The sequence below is a fragment of the Sapajus apella genome, unplaced genomic scaffold (genome assembly GCF_009761245.1).
Source record: "Sapajus apella isolate SASKATOON/1434 unplaced genomic scaffold, GSC_monkey_1.0 scaffold233, whole genome shotgun sequence".
Lineage (NCBI taxonomy): Eukaryota > Metazoa > Chordata > Mammalia > Primates > Cebidae > Sapajus > Sapajus apella.
In genome coordinates, this window is record NW_022437173.1 from 564,180 (window position 1) to 572,364 (window position 8,185).

The window sequence follows — 8,185 nt, forward strand, 5'->3', positions numbered from 1 at the left end:
ATTTTTAGTAGAGACGGGGTTTCACCATGTTGACCAGGATGGTCTCGATCTCTTGATCTCGTGATCCACCCGCCTCGGCCTCCCAAAGTGCTGGGATTACAGGCTTGAGCCACCGCGCCCGGCCCATTTACATATATTTTTAATCATTTTGATCAATGTTTGTAGATGTCAAGGTAGAAACTTCTCATCTTTTTACCTTTATTCCTATGTATTTCTTTTTATTTTTTTGAGACAGAGTTTCGCTCTTGTTACCCAGGCTGGAGTGCAATGGCGCTATCTCGGCTCACCGCAACCTTCACCTCCTGGGTTCAGGCAGTTCTCCTGCCTCAACCTCCTGAGTAGCTGAGATTACAGGCACACTCCACCATGCCCAGCTAATGTTTTGTATTTTTTAGTAGAGACGGGGTTTCACCATGTTGATCAGGATGGTCTCGATCTCTTGATCTCGTGATCCACCCGCCTCAGCCTCCCAAAGTGCTGGGATTACAGGCGTGAGCCACCGCGCCCAGCCTGGAAATACTTTCTTAATTTTCTCTTAAAACTTTTTATTGTAGATGTATGGAAATTGAACTGATTTTTGGTGCTGATACTGTATTCTGCAAATACGCTGAATGTGTTCATTAGTTCCAGTGGAATTTAGTTGACTCTGTGATTTTCTACACAGAAGATCATGTCATCTTCAAACAAATACAGTTGTACTTTTTTTCTGATTTGAATGAGTTTTATTTCTCTTGCTTTGTAATTACTCTTGCTAGGACAACAGTATTTATTGAATAGAAGGAGTGAGAGCATACTTACATCATAAGACTCTACAAGAAAAGCATTGTGTTTGTTTTGATGTTATTTCTGCTGTGGTAATTTCAAGGATGGTCTTTATATTATTGAGGCAAATTTCCTTCTCTATTTTGTTTAGGTTTTCTTTTTCTTTCTTTTTCTTTCTTTTTTTTTTTTTTTAAATAGATGGGGTCTCACTATGTTGCCCAGGCTGGAGTGCAGTGGCTATTCACAGGCGCGATCCCGCTACTGATCAGCATGGGGGTTTTGACCTGCTCCATTTGTGACCTGGGCTGGTTCACTCCTCCTTAGGCAACCTGGTGGTCCCCCGCGCCGAGGAGGTCACCATATTGATGCCAAACGTAGTGCGGACACCTGATTGGACACAATACAGCCCAGAACTCCTGGACTCAAGCGATCCTTCAGCCTCAGCCTCCCAAGTAGCTGGGACTACAGGCATATGTCAGTGCACCAGGCAGCTCGTTTAGGATTTCTATGATGACTGAATGTTGAATTTTGTGAAATGCTTCTTTCCCATCTATTCAGATGATGTCTTTTTCATCTTTCATTCCATTCAAATGGTATATCACATTGATTGGCTTGAATATGTTGAACCATCCTTGCATCCCAGAAATAAGTGGCGCTCGAATATCTACAATCCTTTTTATATCCTCTCAAATACAGGTTTTTAGTACAAGTGGTCTTCAAGAAGTTTATTTTAAAATATGTATTGTGAGAAAATTGTGCATGACTTTCACACTTTAGCACCTAAATAAACTGGTACAAACTTGTTTTAACATGTCTGAACAAAGGGCCGGGTGTGGTGGCTCACGCCTGTAATCCCAGCACTTTCCGAGGCCGAGGCAGGGGGATCACAAGGTCAGGAGATCGAGACCATCCTGGTCAACATGGTGAAACCCCGTCTCTACTAAAAATACAAAAAATTAGCAGGACATGGTGGCACGTGCCTGTAATCCCAGCTACTCAGGAGGCTGAGGCAGGAGAATTGCCTGAACCCAGGAGGCGGAGGTTGCGGTGAGCCGAGATCGTGCCATTGCACTCTAGCCTGGGTAACAAGAGCGAAACTCCGTCTCAAAAAAAAAAAAAAAAACATGTCTGAACAGGCTCTATTATGAGCCACTCAGAAGGGTAAGACATGAGTTTGAGAAGAGACTCTGTCAAAGCAGTACAATTTCTGCTAAACTTGAAACAAGAAGAAACATCAAATTTATGTTGAGAGCAGACACAGTGGCTGAGGCCTGCGATCCCAGCACTTTCAGAGGCTGAAACGTGGGTCACGTGAGCCCAGGTATTCAAGGGCAGCCTGGGCAACATGGTGAAATCCCCTTCTCTACCAAAAATACAAACGTTAGCTGGGCATGGTGGCACATGCTGCAGACACAGGTACTGTGGAGTCTGTGGTGGGAGGATGGCTTGAGTCTGGGAGGTTGAGGCTGCAGTGAGCTGTGATCATGCCACTGCCCTTCAGTGTGGATGACAGAGCAAGATTCTCAAATAATACGGTAAAGATCGGGTACAGAAATAATGAAATCATTGATGCTGTATGAAAAGTTTATGAGGACAATGACCAAAAGAAATCAGCCATGTGTAAAAGGATACCTCATTTTGAGTTGGGAGAAGACAATGTTTGTAGTGATGTGTAGGGGGGAGATCCCACAAGTGCTGAGGCAGGAGCAAAAGGCTTCAGCCTATTTCCGTATAAATAATGAAGAAGAAAGTAACCAGAAATATAACTGTAGTAGTTATTAGTTATTCATAGGTGATATTAATTCTTTTACTAATGCCTCTTAGGTTGGAAGTGTGAACCTGGAGTGACATTGTGAAATGAATGACACTAAGGCAAGATGCTCTAAGCCCTCTGTCACACCCGCATAAGGGCTGCTGGAGGGCGCCTTGGCTGTGCAGCAGCCCCAGTGCTGGGAAAGCGCCCGCTGTTCAGCCAGCTAGGGAAGGAGACGTCGAGAATAGCTGAGACGTCTCCTTCCCTGGAGGAGTTAGGAGAAAACTCTGCTTCTCCAAGCTCTCATGTTAAGGCCTGATGGCTGTCAGGGAGACCCGCAGACATCCTGAGGCTTAACTTTGTCTATGTGATGCTGCGCTTCAGTGGGCACATTCCATGTCTACTCTTATGTTCTGCTTCTGCACCTGATTCCTTTTTTCTTAGAAAAGGTAATCAGTAAATAGTAATATAAATCTTAATGTTGTAGTTCTTTCTTGATAAGCATGAAAAAAGTGCTGATGCATTATGCCCCTTACCTCACTTCGGGTGCCAGAAATTCCTAAGCCCCTACCTGAATGAGGCGTAATGTACTTGACCCTATCACTGCCATGCCCTATCTACACTGCCCCGAGTCTCCAACCACCAAGACCACGCCCTACCTACCCTGCCCTCAGATTTGCCACTCAATAAAAATGAGAGCATCCCGGCATTCTGGGCCACTGCTGGTCTCTGTGATTTGAGTAGCAGTAAACCCTTGGGCCCAAACTCTCTTTTCTCTATCTCTGTGTCTTGTTTATTTTATTTCTACAATTTCTCATCTCCGCACCAGCCCAGAGGGGCTCACAGAACCCTGTAGGGCTGGACCCTACAGTGATGCACACAGCAGCAGGCAGATCATCCACATCAGTGTTACAGAAAAAAATAAATCTTGTTCCTGCCACAATGAAGAGGACTGCCAGCTAACAGCAGAAACAATAGGAGTTTGAGACCAGCCTGGTTAACATGGTGAAACCTCATCTCTACTAAAAATACAAAAATCAGCTGGGCATGGTAGTGGGTACCTGGAATCCCAGCTACTCAGAAAGCTGAAGCAGGAGAATCACTTAAACCCTGAGGAGGACGTTGCAGTTAGCCGAGACGACGACACCACTGCACTTTATTCTGGGCAATGAGAGCAAAACTCCTTCAGGAAAAAAAAAAAAAGATGGGAAGCCTCTTCTCTTTTTTTCTCCACCGTCATGGTGTGTCCTTGACTTCACTTCTCACCATGTCTTCTTATGAGACTTTTACAATTAAGCGATTCCTCGCCAAGAAACAAGCAAAATAGTGCCATTCCCCAGTGGATTCAGATAAAAACAGGTAAGAAAATCAGGTACAAGTCCAAAAAAAATGCATTGGAGAAGAACCATGCTGGGTCTATAAGGAATTGCACATGGGATGCTACATGTATTTCTACCTGAAGGTCACAAACACATTACCATATCAAGCTGAAAATGACACTATCTGGAGAATTGGACATTTTTATTTGGAATATATTTGTCTCTCTGTTATAAATGCGTTGATTGGCTGGGTTCACTAATATGTATGATGTTTTTATTATTTTATTTATTAAAACGAGGTTTCACCATTTTGCCAGGCTGATCTCAAACTCCTGACTTCATGTGATTTACACGCCTCGGCCTCCCAGAGTACTGGCATTAACAAGCGTGAACCACTGCACCCGGAAGACTTTCCATTTCAAAAAAAGAAGCCAGTGGAGGCCAAGGCGGGCGGATCACCTGATGTCAGGAGTTCAAGACCAACCTGACCAACATGGTGAAACCCCATCTTAAAAAAAAAAAAAAAGCCGGGCGCGGTGGCTCAAGCCTGTAATCCCAGCACTTTGGGAGGCCGAGGCGGGTGGATCACGAGGTCAAGAGATCGAGACCATCCTGGTCAACATGGTGAAACCCCGTCTCTACTAAAAATACAAAAACATTAGCTGGGCATGGTGGCGCGTGCCTGTAATCCCAGCTACTCAGGAGGTTGAGGCAGGAGAATTGCCCGAACCCAGGAGGCGGAGGTTGCGGTGAGCCGAGATTGCGCCATTGCACTCCAGCCTGGGTAACAAGAGTGAAACTCCGTCTCAAAAAAAAAAAAAAAAAAAAAAAAGTCAAATGATATAATTCCATAGAGCACCTTAATGTCTGTTTTGCTTTGTATTTTTTTTTTTGAGATGGAAACTCCACTGGGTTGAGTGTATCACACTTGTGGTCCTCGCACTTTGGGAGGCTGGGGTGGGAGGATTGTTGAGACCAGGAGTTGTCTAGGAATCTTCTAGTCTTTCCTATCCTCGTTTATGACAGAACCTTGGACTTTACTGTTAAGTGTGGGTAACACCCCTTCTGGGCACCAAGCACAGACAGCTAAGCAGACCCCTGGCACAATTAGTGCCTGAAGACTATCTTAGTTTATATTGTTACTACTCAGCCATTTCCTTTTGTATAATCCTGTATGTATACTCATATTAGTTTATAGTCAGAACAATGAGTGGCTGAAGAATACGTTATTACTCAGTTATATATATATATATATATATATATATATATATATATATATAGTTTATATTTGGAGAAATGTCTAGAGGAGACATGGTACAGAGCATGAATTAAGGGAAAACAAGTATATATATATATATATATATATATATAAGCATATCTTGCTTATACTCGGAGGAATGTCTAGAGTAGACATGGTGCAGAGCATGAATTAAGGGAAAAACAGTTGGACAAGAATTGATGGCCTAGGCGGTAGTGTTCAGCATCATAAAGATACCCATGCATGGCAGACTTGGAACAAGAGTCACTCCTCCTGGGAGGAGTGATTTCTTGCATTTCAATTCCTGGGAGTTTCAATTTCTTGCGTCCAGTTCCTGGGAAAGGCTGCCCTCTTGTTGTTAATCCCACGAGCCTCTGAGCACTTAAAACCCCTCTGGTATAATTGCACCTTGGTGGCTGTATAACTTGTCAGCTCTCTAGCTACTGTGCTGACTCAAAGCATTCTCCTCTAGAAATTATTGGAAGCTGCCAGCAGGTGGCAGTAGACCCTGTCAGCTCTTACTGCTGCACTGACTCAAAGCATCCTATAGACAGAGGTAGCTTGCCCATAGATAAGAGATGTTGCAGCCTCCTTAGTGCACGCTGCCCACCTCCTCAGTGACCTAATGAGGGTGAACCCCTTGCTTATCATTCACGTGAATGTCTTGACCCTATCACTGTCCTTAAGATGACCTCACTCACTACTCTGCCCCCAACCTATACCCAATAAATACAGACGCTTCTGGACATTTGGGGCCTCACCTGTCTCCACTTGTAAGTGGCTTAGCCCCCCGAGTCCAGCTGCACTTTTTTTGTCCTTCTATGTCTTGTCTCTTTCTTTCTTGGATTCAGCGCTTCAACATAGTGATAGGGGACACCCCTTGACCCTGTAGGGCTTCACCCTACATTAATGAGAAATCTGTATTTTAAAAAATCACTGCGACAAAGCATTGTGTGTCACTAGGTTGTGAAAAGAAAATCAAAATTACTAAGCTGAAGAGAAAAGTCAAACTGGGAAGTGCATCAGACAGACCTGCCTCCCATTTTATTCCTAACCAAGATAGCTACGAGAATGAAAAAAACAGCTACATACAACCCGGGTGCGGTGGCTCACGCCTGTAATCCCACTACTTTGGGAGCCAAGGCGGGCGAATCACCTAAGGTCAGAAATTTGAGGCCAGCCTGATCAACATGGTGAAACCTAGTCTCTACTAAGAATACAAAATTAGGGCCGGGCGCGGTGGCTCACGCCTGTAATCTCAGCACTTTGGGAGGCCGAGGTGGGTGGATCACGAGGTCAAGAGATCGAGACCATCCTGGTCAACATGGTGAAACCCCGTCTCTACTAAAACTACAAAAAATCAGCTGGGCATGGTGGCGCGTGTCTGTAGTCCCAGCTACTCAGGAGGCTGAGGCAGGAGAATTGCCTGAACCCAGGAGGCGGAGATTGCGGTGAGCCGAGATCGCACCATTGCACTCCAGCCTGGGCATCAACGGCAAAACTCCATCTCAAAGAAAAGGAAAAGTAAAAAAATAAGGAAAGCTGCATTCTCCCCCCACAAACTCAGTGGCTCAAGATCTTCACTCTAAAATAGTTCTGTTGAATTTCACCCTGGAAATGTAAACTGATGGTTTATCTTCACAGGTGTGGGACAGAACTCATTCCTCTGCACACCTGAGACAAATGCCTATCTGATTGTGTCCCCTGCCCTACTGTTCATGTAAAATGCAGAATCACCGAGCCACTCTAACGCGTACGTGAGTATTCCTCTACCCACTGTCAATATAAATTGTGTATTCAGTGAAAGGCTGATCAAAGACTCAAAGAATGTGATTGCTTGTTTTCTACTTGTGATCTGGAAGCCCCCCAACTCCAGTGTTCCCCCTTTCCAGATCTAAACAGTGTATATCTTACATGTATTGATTAATCTCTCATCTCTTCCTAAAATGTGTAAAACCAAATTGCAGGCTGAAAACCTTGGGCAAACGTCGTCAGGACCTCCTGAGGCTCTGTCATGGGTGCATTTTTTTTTTTTTTTTTTTTTTTGAGACGGAGTTTCACCCTTGTTACCCAGGCTGGAGTGCAATGGCGCGATCTCGGCTCACCGCAACCTCCGCCTCCTGGGTTCAGGCAATTCTCCTGCCTCAGCCTCCTGAGCAGCTGGGATTACAGGCACGCGCCACCATGCCCAGCTAATTTTTTGTATTTTTAGTAGAGACGGGGTTTCACCATGTTGACCAGGATGGTCTCGATCTCTTGACCTTGTGATCCACCCGCCTCGGCCTCCCAAAGTGCTGGGATTACAGGCGTGAGCCACCGCGCCTGGCCATGGGTGCATTTTTAACCTTCACAGTATAGATTTCTAAGCTCATTGAGACCTATTACATACTTTTGGTTCACAAGCCTATGAACACAAAAGAAATCAAAATATCAGAAGAAGAAATTGGGTGTAATGCAAAGCACTAAATCAGCTCCAAAATCTGAACTCCTTCATATTAATTCAACATAAGGAAATGTTCTTCAACTATGTGTAATTAGATTCTATTTGTGAAAGATATATTTCTAATATTTGATTTTAAAAAACCTCATTGTATAGGCCGGGCGCGGTGGCTCAAGCCTGTAATCCCAGCACTTTGGGAGGCCGAGGCGGGTGGATCACGAGGTCAAGAGATCGAGACCATCCTGGTCAACATGGTGAAACCCCGTCTCTACTAAAAATACAAAAAATTAGCTGGGCATGGTGGCGCGTGCCTGTAATCCCAGCTACTCAGGAGGCTGAGGCAGGAGAATTGCCTGAACCCAGGAGGCAGAGGTTGCGGTGAGCCGAGATCGCGCCATTGCACTCCAGCCTGGGTAACAAGAGCGAAACTCGGTCTCAAAAAAAAAAAAAAAAAAAAAAAAAAACCTCATTGTATGTAATTTTAGCCAATTTAAAACTGCAAATATCAAATGATTCATTGTATACATGCAAAAAACTTCCTAATATTTCATTTAGGATTGCTATTGCTATGTTCTCAGGGCAGAAGCTGAGTCTGTCAGATACATTACAGGAGAGTGGTGTCTTCTGTAACGGTGTTTAGGACTCTGTGGTGC

The 8,185-nt window shown here is 44.5% G+C and overlaps 1 long non-coding RNA gene across 1 annotated transcript; it reads left to right on the forward strand.

Annotated features, from left to right (window-relative positions):
• The first annotated feature begins 510 nt into the window (after window positions 1-510).
• LOC116544855 lies at window positions 511-1,492 on the forward strand. The gene is made up of 2 exons (XR_004266067.1): window positions 511-913; window positions 1,263-1,492. It is a non-coding gene; the product is annotated as an uncharacterized LOC116544855 (long non-coding RNA).
• The last annotated feature ends 6,693 nt before the right edge of the window (window positions 1,493-8,185 follow it).